Here is a 13,315-nt window from a genome sequence, read left to right as displayed (position 1 = left end):
TTGGATAGATACATGGATGGGAGAACTCTGGAGGGTTATAGACTGGGTGCATGTCAATGGGACTACTGGAATAAAATTTCAGCACAGACTAGAAGGGCCACATGGCCTGTTTTCTGTGCTGTAGTGTTCTATGGTTCTATTGTTCTATGGATACCTAATAGGACAAATGATGAAGTTTTGCAAAGACAGTTCAGTGAGTTAGAATCAGAATCAGGTTTATTATCACTGGCATGTGTCGTGAAATTTGTTAACTTAGCAGCAACAGTTCAATCCAGTACATAATATAGAAAAAAACTAAAAATAAGTAAATAACTAAATCAATTACAATATATGTATATTGAATAGATAAAAATTATGCAAAAAACAAAAATGATATATATTAAAAAAGTGAGGTAGTGTTCATCGGTTTAATGGCCATTTCGGAATCAGGTGGCAGAGGGGAAGGAGCTGTTCCTGAATCTCTGAGTGTGTGCCTTCAAGCTTCTGTACCTCCTTCCTGATGGTAACAGTGAGAAAAGGGCATTCTCTGGGTGCTGGGGATCCTCAATAATGGATGCTGCCCTTCTGAGACACCGATCTTTGAAGATGTCCTGGGTACTTTGGAGGCTAGTACCCAAGATGGAGCTGACTAAATTTACACCTTCCGCAGCTTCTTTCGTTCCAGTGCAGTAGCTCCCCTTCCCCAAACCAGACAGTGATGCAGCCTATCAGAAACTCTCCACAGTACATCTATAGAGGTTTTTGAGTATTTTTGTTGACATACCAAATCTCTTCAAACTCCTAATGAAGTATAGTCACTGTCTTGCTTCTTTATAGCTGCATCAATATGTTGGGACCAGCTTAGGTCCACAGAGATCTTGAAACTGCTCACCTCCTCCAATTCTGATCCCTCTATGAGGATTGATATGCGTTCCGTTGTCTTATCCTTCCTGAAGTTCACAATCAGCTCTTTCATACTGACATTGAGTGCAAGGTTGTTGCTACAACACCACTCCACTGGTTGGTATATCTCGCTCCTGTACGCCCTGTCGTCTCCATCTGAGATGCTACCAACAATGGTTGTATCATCAGCAAATTTATAGATGATATTTGAGCTATGCCTAGCCACAAAGTTATGGGTATAGAAAGAAGTGCCCCAGTGTTGATTGTCGGCAAGGAAGAGATATTATCACCAATTCGCACAGATTGTGGTCTTCCAATTGCATTGGGAAGTACAGAGGCCCAGGTTCTGTAACCTATCAACCAGTATTGTTGGAATGATGGTGTTAAATGCTGAGCTATAGTTGATGAACAGCATCCAGACACAGGTGTTTGTGTTGTCCAGGTGGTCTAAGGCCATGTAAACAGCTATTGAGATGGCGTCTGACATTGACCTATAGGCAAACTGCAGTGGGTCCAGGTCATTGCTGAGGCAGGAGTTCAGTCTAGTCACGGCCAACCTCTCAAAGCATTTCATCACTATATATATGAGTGCTGCTGGGCGTTAGTCATTAAGGTAGCTCACATAATTCTTCTCAGGCACAGGTATAATTGTTGCCTTTTTGAAGCAAGTGGGATCCTCTGCCCATAGCAGTGAGAAGTTGAAAATGTCCTTGAATACTCCTGCCAGTTGGTTGGCACAAATTTTCAGAGCCTTACCAGGCACTCCGTTAGGACTTTCCGCCTTGTGAGGGTTCACCCTCTTTAAAGACAGCCTATCATCGTCCTCTGAGGCAGAGATCACAGGGTCACCGGGTGTAGCCGGGATCTTCACAGCTGCAGTTATATTCTTCCTTTCAAAGCAAGCTTATAAGGCATTGAGTTAATCTGGTAGTGAAGCATCGCTGCTATTTGTGCTGTTGGGTTTCGCTTTGTAGGAAGTAATGTCTTGCAAACCCTGCCAGAGTTGTTGTACATCCAATGTCATCTTCAACCTCATTTAAAATTGTGTCTTCACCCTTGAAATAGCCCTCTGCAAATTATACCTGGATTTCTGGTATAGAAGATACTAAGTTAAAGGCTAAGTTAGGTGTAAATTAAAGGGCAGGACCTCCAGGGTTGTGATCTCAGGATTGCTACCTGTGCCACGTACTAGTGAGGCCAGAACTAGGAAGATTATACAGTATAATATGTGGATAAGAAGTCGGTGTAGGAGGGAGGGCATATGATTTTTGAGTCATTGGGCTCTCTTCCAGGAAAGGTGGGACCTGTATAGAAGTGATGGTTTGTACCTGAACTGGAAGTGTACTAATGTCCTAGTGGGAAAGTTTGTTCATGCTGTACAGTGGGGTTTAAACTAGATATGCCGGAGAATAAGAACCGACAAGCCAGAACAGTCAGTGGAGAGGTTGTGCGGACAGGTATTCGAAAGATCTCAGACAAAATCAGGTATCAAAAGGTTGAGCATGGTGCGACTAGTGTCTGAGCTGCGTATATTTCAATGCAATAAGTATTGTAGAAAAGGCAGATGAGCTCAGAGCATGGATCAACACCTGGAGTTATGATATTATAGCCATTAGTGAGAAATGCTTGCAGGAGGGACTGGACTGGCAGCTTAATATTCTGGGGTCCTGTTGTTTTAGACTGACAGAGCGGGAGGACTAAAGGAGGAGGGGTGGTGTTTCTAGTCAGGGAAAATGTCACGGCAGGATAGACCGGAGAACTTGTCTAGTGAGGCCTTGTGTGTGGAACTGAGAAATAAGAAAGGTATGACCACGTTAATGGGGCTGTTTCACAGACCATCCAACAGACAGAGGGATTTAGAAAGAAATCACAAACTGTTGCAAGAAACGTAGTTAGGTGATTTTAACTTTCCACATATTGACTGGGACTCCCATACTGTAAAATGATGAGATGGGATAGAGTTTGTCAAGTGTGTTCAAGAAAGTTTCCTAAATCAGAACATAGTAGTCCCAATGAGAGGGTGTGTAATACTGAATCTGTTGGTAGGGAATGAGACAGGACTGGTAACAGAGATTTGAATAGGGAAGCATGTTGCATTTAGTAATGTCAATGTCATTAGATTTGAAGTAATTATGGAAAAAGATAGATCTGGTCTGCAGGGATTTACATGGATGTTGCTGGGTCTGGAGGACCTGAGTTATAACGAAAGTTTGAATAGATTTTTTCCTTAGAACATAGAAGATTGAGCGGAGACTTGATACAAAATTATAAGGGGTATAGATAAGGTAAATGCAAGTAGGTTTTTTCCACTGAGGTTAGGTGAAATTACAACCAGAAGTCATAGGTTAAAGGTGAAAAGTTTAAGGCGAACATGAAGGGAAACTTCTTCACTCAGGGTCATGAGAGTGTGGAGTGAGCTGCCAGCACGAACGGTGCATGTCAGATCAATTGCAACATTTAAGCGGTTTGGATAGATGCATGGAAAATAAGGGTATGGAGGGCTATGGACCTGGTGCAGGTCAATGGGAGTAGGCAGTTTAAAGGGTTTTGGCATGGAATAGATGGGCCAAAGTGCCTGCTTCTGAGCTGTACTTCTCTATAACTCTATGATTCTAATACATCAAGAGCAGTATCCGCTTTAATAAATTTTTTCAGATATCTACTTATAAATCAGCATTTCCAGGATTGGTTGTCCTCTTGAATTCAACCTTGTAATTGTGCCTGTTGTAACATGAACAAAGTCACCAGAGAGATGCAGCTGGCAGGTATAATACCAGTCTTTTATTCAACAAAGTGAGACACTCTCTGGAGGAAGAGACAAGTTCGACCCAATATTGCACGACATTTTAGCTGCTGAAGATCAATGGACAATTCTATATTTACAGTGTATCTGCAAAGCTTCCTTTGAACTTACACAACTCCTTCTTCGCATCCACACTCCAGACACCCCAAATAATTGTTAACCAGCATTGTTTGGACTCTTCTTCCATCTCCACCTGTGGGTAGGCCTCAGCCAACTCCACTTTGCTGATGTGTTTCCCTTCAGAACAATTTGCAAAGATATCCTCGATCTTGGGCATAGGATATTGATCTACTTTCTGTACTGGGTTGACGGTGACTTTAAAATCACTACAGATCCTGACAGATTCATTCTTCTTGGCTCCTAGGACCAAGATTCAGTCAATCTTGGAAAGAATGCCTTCAGCCTCCATGTGATCAAGCTGACTGGCTACTTTATCTCAGATATTATAAGGAAACGGACGGGCTTTGTAAAACTTGGGAGTGGCTTTTCATTTAACTCTATTTCACCATTGACATACTTGAATTTTTCAGGGCCATCCCTGAACACTGCTGTGGCATCATCCAGTAGGTTTCTCAATTCGCTTTCAGCTGACTCTTTTGCAGGGGATGTGGCATGCAAATGGTGGATGGATCTCCAATCAAGTTGTAGTTGTCTCAAGGAAATTACAGCCCCACAATGCTGGCCCTCCTGTTTTCACTACATACAAGCCCAATGTGATTTGTTGGTTGTTGGATTTCACTTTTATGAATATCATTCCCACAGGAGTTACCTGTTCTCCAGTATCAGTTCTTAGTTGGATAGCTGCAGGCTTCATTTCAGTATCTGTGAAATGTCACTCACTCATTTTGTGGAAAGACTGAAACAGCCAAGCCAGTATCAAATTCCACTTTAATTCATTTGCCATTAACTTCTGGTGTAAGCCGTATTGCTTGTCTCCTGTTAGTTTTCACATTGTAAATCTCAGTGTGACTCAGCCCTGTGTCACTCTCATCATTGTCAGATTTTACATCAACAGCATGCAGATTAGTGCTCTGTTGGAAACTACAACTTGACTTTTAATCTTTATCTTTTCCCTGTGCAGTTTATTTCTGTCTGCCTGACATGCTCTGTGTCCTAATTGTTTGCATTTTCTGCAAGTTTTACTTTAAATCTGCATTGCTCAGATTTATGTGAGCCCCTACTACAATGGTAACACCATTTATTTGGTCAGGCCGTTTTCTCTTTAGATGTGCAATTTTGTTCATGTTTACTTTCATCCCTGGGTGTAACTCAGTTCCATCTGTATCCACTGTTTCCATTCACACAGCGATTTCAGCTACTCTTTTAAATGTGAGTTGTTCTTCAGTTAGGAGCCATTTTTGAATGCTATCTTGCAAGATTCCACAAACTAAATGATCTCTCAGTACAAGATTAAGCACATCACCAAACTGTCAATGCTTGCACAATTTCTTCAGTTCAGCCACATGTTCTGAAATAGAAGTCCCTTCTTTTGTATTCCCCTTATGAAACCTAAAGCATTCTACAATCAACAACTGTTTCCGTTCTAAATGTTGCTACTTTTCAGTCATGACATCAGCAAAGCTAATTTCATCTGGTTTGGTTGGAGCAGTTAAACTTTTAAGCAAACTGTCTGCTTTTCCACCAATGGCACTCAGCAAAACTGGCACTCATTTCGCATAGTTTTTTCATTTGCTTCAAAATACTGCTCAATCCATTCAGTATACACCCCCCAGTTATCTTTTGTGCAATCAAACATGTCTATCTTTGATTGGAGCTATTATTATCACACGATACTCACTGTTTATGATCCTGTTGCCATTCTCATTGCCTGTTAATTTCATCCATATCTGCCTTTTTTTTAAAACTTGTATGTCTCTCTTCCCTTCCAAAAAAAATGTGCTCAAACTCAAACGTCTCGCTCTCCACTTCCGAAGAAAGACATGTAGTGCTTCAACATGAAGATAGTCATCTTGGGTTCATTTTAAATCTTTCTGTTCACCACTGCTATGTTCTGTAACTCTAGAAACTAATCGAAAGAAAAGCATAGGGGCAGGGGAAACGTGTCTATTTAATGAGGCACTCACTTATGATGTGGTGATGTAATGGCATATGCTTTTCACATATGTCTTACATATAACCTATAACAAAATATGTAAAGGATGCTTAATCAAATGATATATTTACAATATTACTGAAATATAGAATACATAACCGAAAGTTCTTGCTGGTTGACAGGGGGATAGACCAAAAGTTGGAGCCCATGCTTTTAGGATTGAAGTTGGATGAAACCTCCACACGCAGAGTCGGATAGGAATTTGGAACTTCCTCATAAAGGAGAATGGGCAAAACAATGGTACAGCTAGTAGAAACACTGCTCCTGACCTTAGATGCTATCTGCATGGAGTATGCACATTCTTCATGTGACCACAAGTGTTTCCTCTGGCGGCTTTTGTTTCCTCCTATCTCCTAAAGATATCCAGCTTGGTCAGCTAATTGGCCACTACAATTTGCCCTGAGTTATGACCAAAGTCCAGAGTCCAAAATAAATTTTATTATTGAAGTACACACATGAAAGAGATTGGATGGGTGCTAGAGGAAGGGTATAGAGAGAAATTGGACAGGCTTCTTCCAGTAAGATGGTGGCATGTATGCACACAGTAGCCTCTCAGGAGCCAACCAAAGGTGCTTTTGTTTCCTTGTTAAATGTGTTTTTATACATTGTAAGACTATTCCTTACTACAGTAACTACCTATACCGCAGGCCCACAGCATCAGTGAGCTGCTCATTGTTCAGAGGAGACAGCCAGGGGATTTGAGCCAGACCGTCGGGTTGCAGGAGAAGCCAGATTGGGTTTGGAAAAACTGACCTGAGTGGAGACCATGTTGCTGCGTGCTACTCAGAGGCACAGGAGTTGGGGCCTTGGAGTTGGTGCAAAGGCGGCATGCAAAGGAACCGCAAGGGACTGTCTTGGACGTGTTTTTTTGCAATCATAAGGCCCTGTTGGACGTTGATTGCCACAGGCCAGCTTCCCTTCTTTGGTGATGTGACAGGCAGCAAGGCAGCAGTGTCACCTTGTTGTAGCTAGGACTAGTCCTCAGTCCTCGGGATTGTGTTGCAGCATGGAATCTGGGTTCGGTTGGGAGTGGCCTCTCCCATCTGTGCTGCCATCCAGTGCTGGATCAGTGGAATTACATGTAAGACTGCCGGGAACCATCAATTTGTGGGACTTGCTGCTCGGGAACTTGGTCTAAAAATTTGTTTTTTCCTTTCTTGATATTTTGAATGCAGATGTATGTTTTTGCACGTCGGTCACAGAGGAACACTGTCTCATTTGACTGTGTCCATGTATCGTTTGAATGACAATTAAACTCGATTTGATTGATATGTCACCATATACAACCTTGAGATTCATTTTCCAATGGGAATACTCAGCAAATCTTTAAAATAGTAACTATAACAGGATTAATGAAAGATCAACCAGAGTGCAGAAGACAATTAACTGTGCAAATATAAATAAATAGTAATGAGAACATGAGATAAAGAATCCCTGAAGTGAGATAATTGGTTGTGAGAACATTGCAATGATGGGGCAAGTGAGTGTAATTATCTGTTTTTATTCAAGAACCTGATGGTTGGGAGATAGTAACGGCTCTTGAATCTGGTAGCGTGAGTCCTGAGGCTCTTGTACCTTCTACCTGATGGCAGCAGCAAGAAGAGAGTATGACTTGGGTGGATGGGATTTCGGATGATGCATGCTGCTTTCCTCCAACGGCATTTATCTAGATGTGCTCCATGGTGGTTGGGGGGATCAGCAAGTACTTTCGGTTGTGTATTCAATATTTCAGTAATATTGTAAATATATAATTTGATTAAGCATTCTTTACATATTTCGTTATAGGTTATATGTAAGACGTATGTGAATTGCATATGCCATTACATCGCCACATCATATGTGAGTGCCTCATTAAGTAGATACGTTTCCCCTGCCCCTATTTCAATTAGTTTCACATACCCATGATGTACTGGGCAGAATCCAGAACTTGTTGCAGAATTTTCCTTTCAAAGGCATTGGTGTTTCCATACCAGGCTGTGTTGCAGCCAGTCAATACACTCTCCACTACACATCAAGAAATGTTTGTCAAAGTTTTAGATGTCATGCCAAATCTCCACAGGCTGCTAAGGAAGTAAAGGCTTTGCTGTGCTTTCTTCACAATTGCACTTGCATGCTGGGTCAAGGACAGGCCCTCGGAAATAGTAACACCCAGAACTTAGTTTCTGATCCTTTGAGAACTACCTCATAGACATTAGGTTTCCCTCTTCTGGAGTCTATAGTCAGTTCCTTGGTCTTGCTGACATTGAGTGAGAAGTTATGAGCCAATGTTAGAATCTGGAGGAGCTGTGTAATTGATGTAAAGGCTGATTTACACTTCTGCGTAGGCTCTACGCCGTAGCCTATGCAAGTGGCCTACGCCGTTGTGAAACATTTATACTTGTGAGTTGGTGTGTCTGCGTCGCTCTGCAATTCACCGCCAAAATGCTAGTTGGTGGTGGGGTTTCTATGCCACTGTGTTGAGTTTCTTCACGTTGAGTTTCTTTGTGTACTTCAAACAATGCTGACTGAAACTGAGCGCATCATGTTGGAGTTGGAGCTAATAAATGTTGAACAAGAGTTACTTTTATTGAAATTACTGCAATGCAGAAAAGAGAGAAGACATCAGAGGGGATGGTGTGTACGACCATTGAACGGATTGAGGCAGAAGGAGGGTGAATTTTCTGTGCTTGTCGAGCCACTGAGAGACATGGACGACAAAATACGTTTCAAATATTTTCAGATATTGGCAGGTAGATTTGACGATTTGACAAGAAGAAGCAACCGAAAATGCATAGGAGGAAATGCGATGCTACCAAGCGGACCAATCACAGTTGTTGCGGTTTACATCGCTGCGACACGTAGTTACATTTTTGGGGAGGTGCGCGTCAGGCTACGGCGTAGGGTACACGGCTATGCCGTACCTATGGTGTAGATTTGACACAGAAGTATAAATTGGCCTTAAGGATTGTGTAAATGTGTGGTTCGTGGTTGGTGCAGACTCAATGGACAGGATGATCTGTTTCCATGCTGTATTCCTCTTTGTCTCTACGAATGCCATTTGTTGCTACGTAGGTCATTACTTTCAAATCAAAAAACAGTATCTGTTAACCAAAGAATGTGGGCAAAAGAAAATATATTGACTAAGTTCACACAGCAGTCGTAACCTCACTGAGTGCTGGAATAGGCACAAGAGATTAAATGGTACATAGGCATCAATGTGTTATTGAGCTGCATGTCACGCTGGTGTATTGGCTGAAGTCACTCATCAAGACATAACAATTTTCAGCAATTTACACAGTCATAAACAGCACTTGTCATGACAGACATCATTCCATCTTATTGCAAATGAAAATGGAAGCAGGCAGATCCAACATAGTTCATAATAAAACTTTATTCTTCAATTAGTTTTGTAAATTACGAAGGAAATAAAAATGTTCCCTATTCAAAAATTCATTTACAGCTTTCAGAAGGTGCTAAACATGATACAGGAAGAGTAATCAAGATCGGACATAGCGTCCAATGCATCCAGAATTAACAGAGTATCCTATAAAACACACATTCCCATTGTATTGGAGCTGATAAGATTTGTGGGAAGAAGGCTATTTGAAATCCAGGATCATTGCAAATGGTCATGTCATGCTGAGCTATGTTGGAAGCTAGCTACATAGTGAGGGGCCAGTTTGATCAAAACTATGGGGCTTTGGAGAGGTTAGAGATTGAACAGTTACTAAGTACCAAGTAGGGTACCGGGTACCTTCCAACCTGTAACATGAGGCTGCTCAGCAGCTTGGATGCAGTGATGCAACATGGACTGATGTGTGTGTGTGTGTATGTGTGTGTGTGTGTGTGTGTGTGTGTGTGTGTGTGTGTGTGTGTGTGTGTGTGTGTGTGTGTGAGATATTGACATAGATAGAGTGGATGTTTCCAATAGCAGGAGAGTCTAGGGCCAGAGAGCACAGCCTCAGAATAGAAGGAGGTCCATTTAGAACAGGGATGAGGAGGCATTCCTTTAGCCAGAGAGTGGTGAACCTCTGGAATTCATTGCCATCAACAGCCATAGAGGCCAAGTCTTTGAGTACATTTAAAGCAGAGGTTGATAGGCTCCTGATTAGTAAAGGCATCAAAGATTATGCAGAGAAGGCAGGAGAATGGTATTGAGGGATACAAAATAGATAGATAGATAGATAGATAGATAGATAGACATACTTTATTAATCCCGAGGGAAATTTGGTTTTGTTACAGCCGCACCAACCAAGAATAGAGCGTAAATATAGCAATACAAAAACCACAAACAATCAAACAACAAAATGCAAGCTATGCCAGATGGAAAATAAGTCCAGGACCAGTCTATTGTCTGACCCTCCACGTGAGGAGCTTCACGTTCAATGGCCACAGGCAGGAATGACCTCCCATGCCGCCAAGTGTTGTATCACGGTGGAATGTGGCCAAAGTCTAACAGTAAAAAGTTCAATATCCGGTCTACAAACATGTTCCTCGATCGTAATATGACCCGGATTGCACCATCTGTTGTTGACCAGATCAATAAGCACCCAATTCCTTTACGCTTACTGCTCTCAGTGCACTTCCGGTCAGCCGGAACGGTATTACCCACTGAACTCCTCTTCTCCATAAGTCTCTGTTGTCTCGACCTGGTCCTCTTTCCTCGACTTTGTGATCCCCCTCTGTGTGTTTTCCTCCGGATTTCAGCAGGGGTGTCCGCCGCTCTGCTCGCTAAACTGGCTGGTATTTGCTGGTCCCTTGAATACACAATGTGACCTTGCTTCTGTCCCACATGTCAGGACGTAACCATTTCCAGTGCTAAAAAAAAACCCAAATAAAACTCTCTCTACCAGCATGTTAGAGAGGGTGCAGCTTCGACGTGTTACCATGAGAAAAAAAATACAAGAAATAGCGTAAGTTAAAAAGTAAGAAGAAGAAAGTAAGAATAGATTGGAACGGCTGTACCAGGCTGCATGCACGACCAGCACATGCGCATAAACATCACCCATGATTGAACCGTGGAGCCGACTCGATGGGGAAAATTGCCTAATTCTTCTCCTACATCATGATCTTATGACATGCAGGTGAAACATTAGCAATCAGGTTACCTTCTTCATTTTGTTCAAGATGTCTTTCAATGTCCATCCCTTCATAGGAGATCAGATATACAGAAATCAAGTTTCAAACCTTGTAAATAAGAAGAGCTTGTGGGGTGGTTTGACCAGGTGATGAATTCACAAATCTTGGCTTTCCTTTCCATGCTTTCAATCAGTAGCCAAAAATTGGAAGAAGCAAAACATGATCTCATGGTCTTATGGTCATAGCAGTGGAAAATTGGAGACAATTGCACTAAAGCTGTGATTATATGAAAGCAGCAGGTAATTGTCCAAGTGGCAGTCACAGTCCAGTTCTTCACTCTAAATGTTAAACTACCCAGTTGATCAAAATCTGTAAAGAGCTTTGGAACAACTTCTTTACATGACGAATGTCAGAACATGAAGCATTTCATACTAATAACAAAGTCACCACAGAAAGCAGCATAACTAACACCTCCTTCCCATGGATAACTGTTGACTCTGACTGGTCTAGTGGGAAGTGGAGGTGCAAACTAGCAGACAAAGAGCAAACTGTTTTCCTAACGCAGCCTATAGTAGAATAGGAAGAGGTTAGCATTCAGCACAAAGACCAGATGTTCTGAATGAAGGCCTGTTTCTGAGCTGTGACTACCACATAATTACAACAGTCATTTAAGTTCCTAATTATCTATTGTTCTTCATTTACAATGTCAAATAAGGTAAAAGATTATAATTATTATCCAATTGTCTTGAAAGTAGCATTCCAAAGCACTGAAGAGCTCACGTGCAAGTAAAGGTAGATGTGATTGCTAAGAACACTAATCTACAGGGTGTCCTAGTTTTTATTTTCCATGTGATCCTCAGGCAGGCCTGCTGGTTCAAGCACTGAAGAGCAAGCATACATCAAAGCACTTTTTGCCACATCAGAGGCTGCTTGCAAAAGATGTGAAATGTTAAAAGGGCATCGAATGCTGGGGTCCAGAAAGGCAGCGAGAAGCACATGTGAAAGGGCACTTTGATAAAGGCACCACTGTCATTATGCTTTGGATTTATTCATCATGCAATATCATTAACTGGAGCTGATCTCTGGCCTGTCAGATGGCAGCCGTTGCCCATGGTTTCAACTTGAATTTGCAACCCTCAGGCAAATGTGTATGCGTCCAAGCTAATCTTTATTATTCGGGGTGAATATTTTTATGTGACATTTCCCAGCCCAATCTAACTGCATCAGGAACGTTAGTAAAAAGAAGCAAGTCAATATAAATTTATTATTACAGGTCTTAACAAGTAGACAGTGAATCATTTAACAAAAGTTGTCTTCGTAATCTCATGGGGTAGAAATAGTTAATGTGATGTACATATAATCCAAATGCTAGGCATATAGTTTTACTGTTGCAGTGGGGCCAATCTCCATTCCTAAATTATTGCACACTTCAATTAGATATATTGGGCCAATGTGTACAACAGAGTTATATAAACAAGCATCTGCTGAAGGATCCTCTTGAGAAATTAGACAGGACTATAGATGAATGTGATCCACTCTATGATAACTACAGGTAAATTAAAATAAACAGATTTCTAAAATTTACTGAAGTCTCCATCACACCTTCCAGCTCCATGGCTTATTCCAAGTTTCACAGCTCCTTCTCCCACATGTTCAATTTAAATGATTCACTATCAACTACCTTGAGATGGATCTGTCCTTAACTTTATAGAAAATAACCAAAATTTTATGCATATTATTCAAGACTTGCTCATCACTGATAAAGCCAGCACTGATGGTCCATCTCTAATTGCTCTTGGCAGTAGCGGACTACTATTTTGGACCACTGCAGCCTTTCTGGTCAAGTTCTCCTGCAGTGCTGTTGGATTGTGTTACAGTGAGGATAAAGGAATATATTTCCAAATCAAGATAGTAGGTGGCTTAGAGGGGAAGCAGAGGTGATTGTGATCACATGTATCTGCTGCTCTTAGTAGCAGAAGTTCTGAGAGTATGAGATGCTTTTGGAGTAGTCTTGTTAAAAACTGCAGTGCCTTTTGTAGTAGTGACAGTGTAGCCATGGTGTGCAGTGGGAAAGGAAAGAGTGTATGTTTGGCATCTTGGTTAAATGAGCTGCTTAAGAATCATAGAGTCATCAACGGCCTTTCAACTCACTGCATGATTGCTTCCCTTTCTGTTGTCCGACTACGCAAATTAATTCCATTTGCTCACTTTAGGACCATATCCATGTATGCCTTGTCTATTGATGTGACTATAGAGGTGCCTCTTAAGTATCGGTTTGTCCTCGATGGTGTTGAGTCTGGGAATTGTAAGAGCTGACTCCAAGAACAGGACATATTAATACCTGTTGTCCTTTTGGTTTCAGGTTGTTGTCAGGACCCAGCCCAATACCTCCTTGTTGTAGCATCTAGTTCTTCTTAAGCACCAGATATTTTCCTTCATCAAACACAGCTGTTTTTCTG

The 13,315-nt window shown here is 41.6% G+C and overlaps 1 pseudogene; it reads right to left on the bottom strand.

Annotated features, from left to right (window-relative positions):
• The window catches only part of LOC140204674 (cerebellar degeneration-related protein 2-like), an 89,464-nt pseudogene that overhangs the window by 19,500 nt on the left and 56,649 nt on the right, over positions 1 to 13,315 (bottom strand).

Source organism: Mobula birostris, chromosome 11 (assembly GCF_030028105.1).
Source record: "Mobula birostris isolate sMobBir1 chromosome 11, sMobBir1.hap1, whole genome shotgun sequence".
Taxonomy (NCBI): Eukaryota; Metazoa; Chordata; class Chondrichthyes; order Myliobatiformes; family Myliobatidae; genus Mobula; species Mobula birostris.
This window is presented reverse-complemented; position numbering and strand designations above follow the sequence as displayed.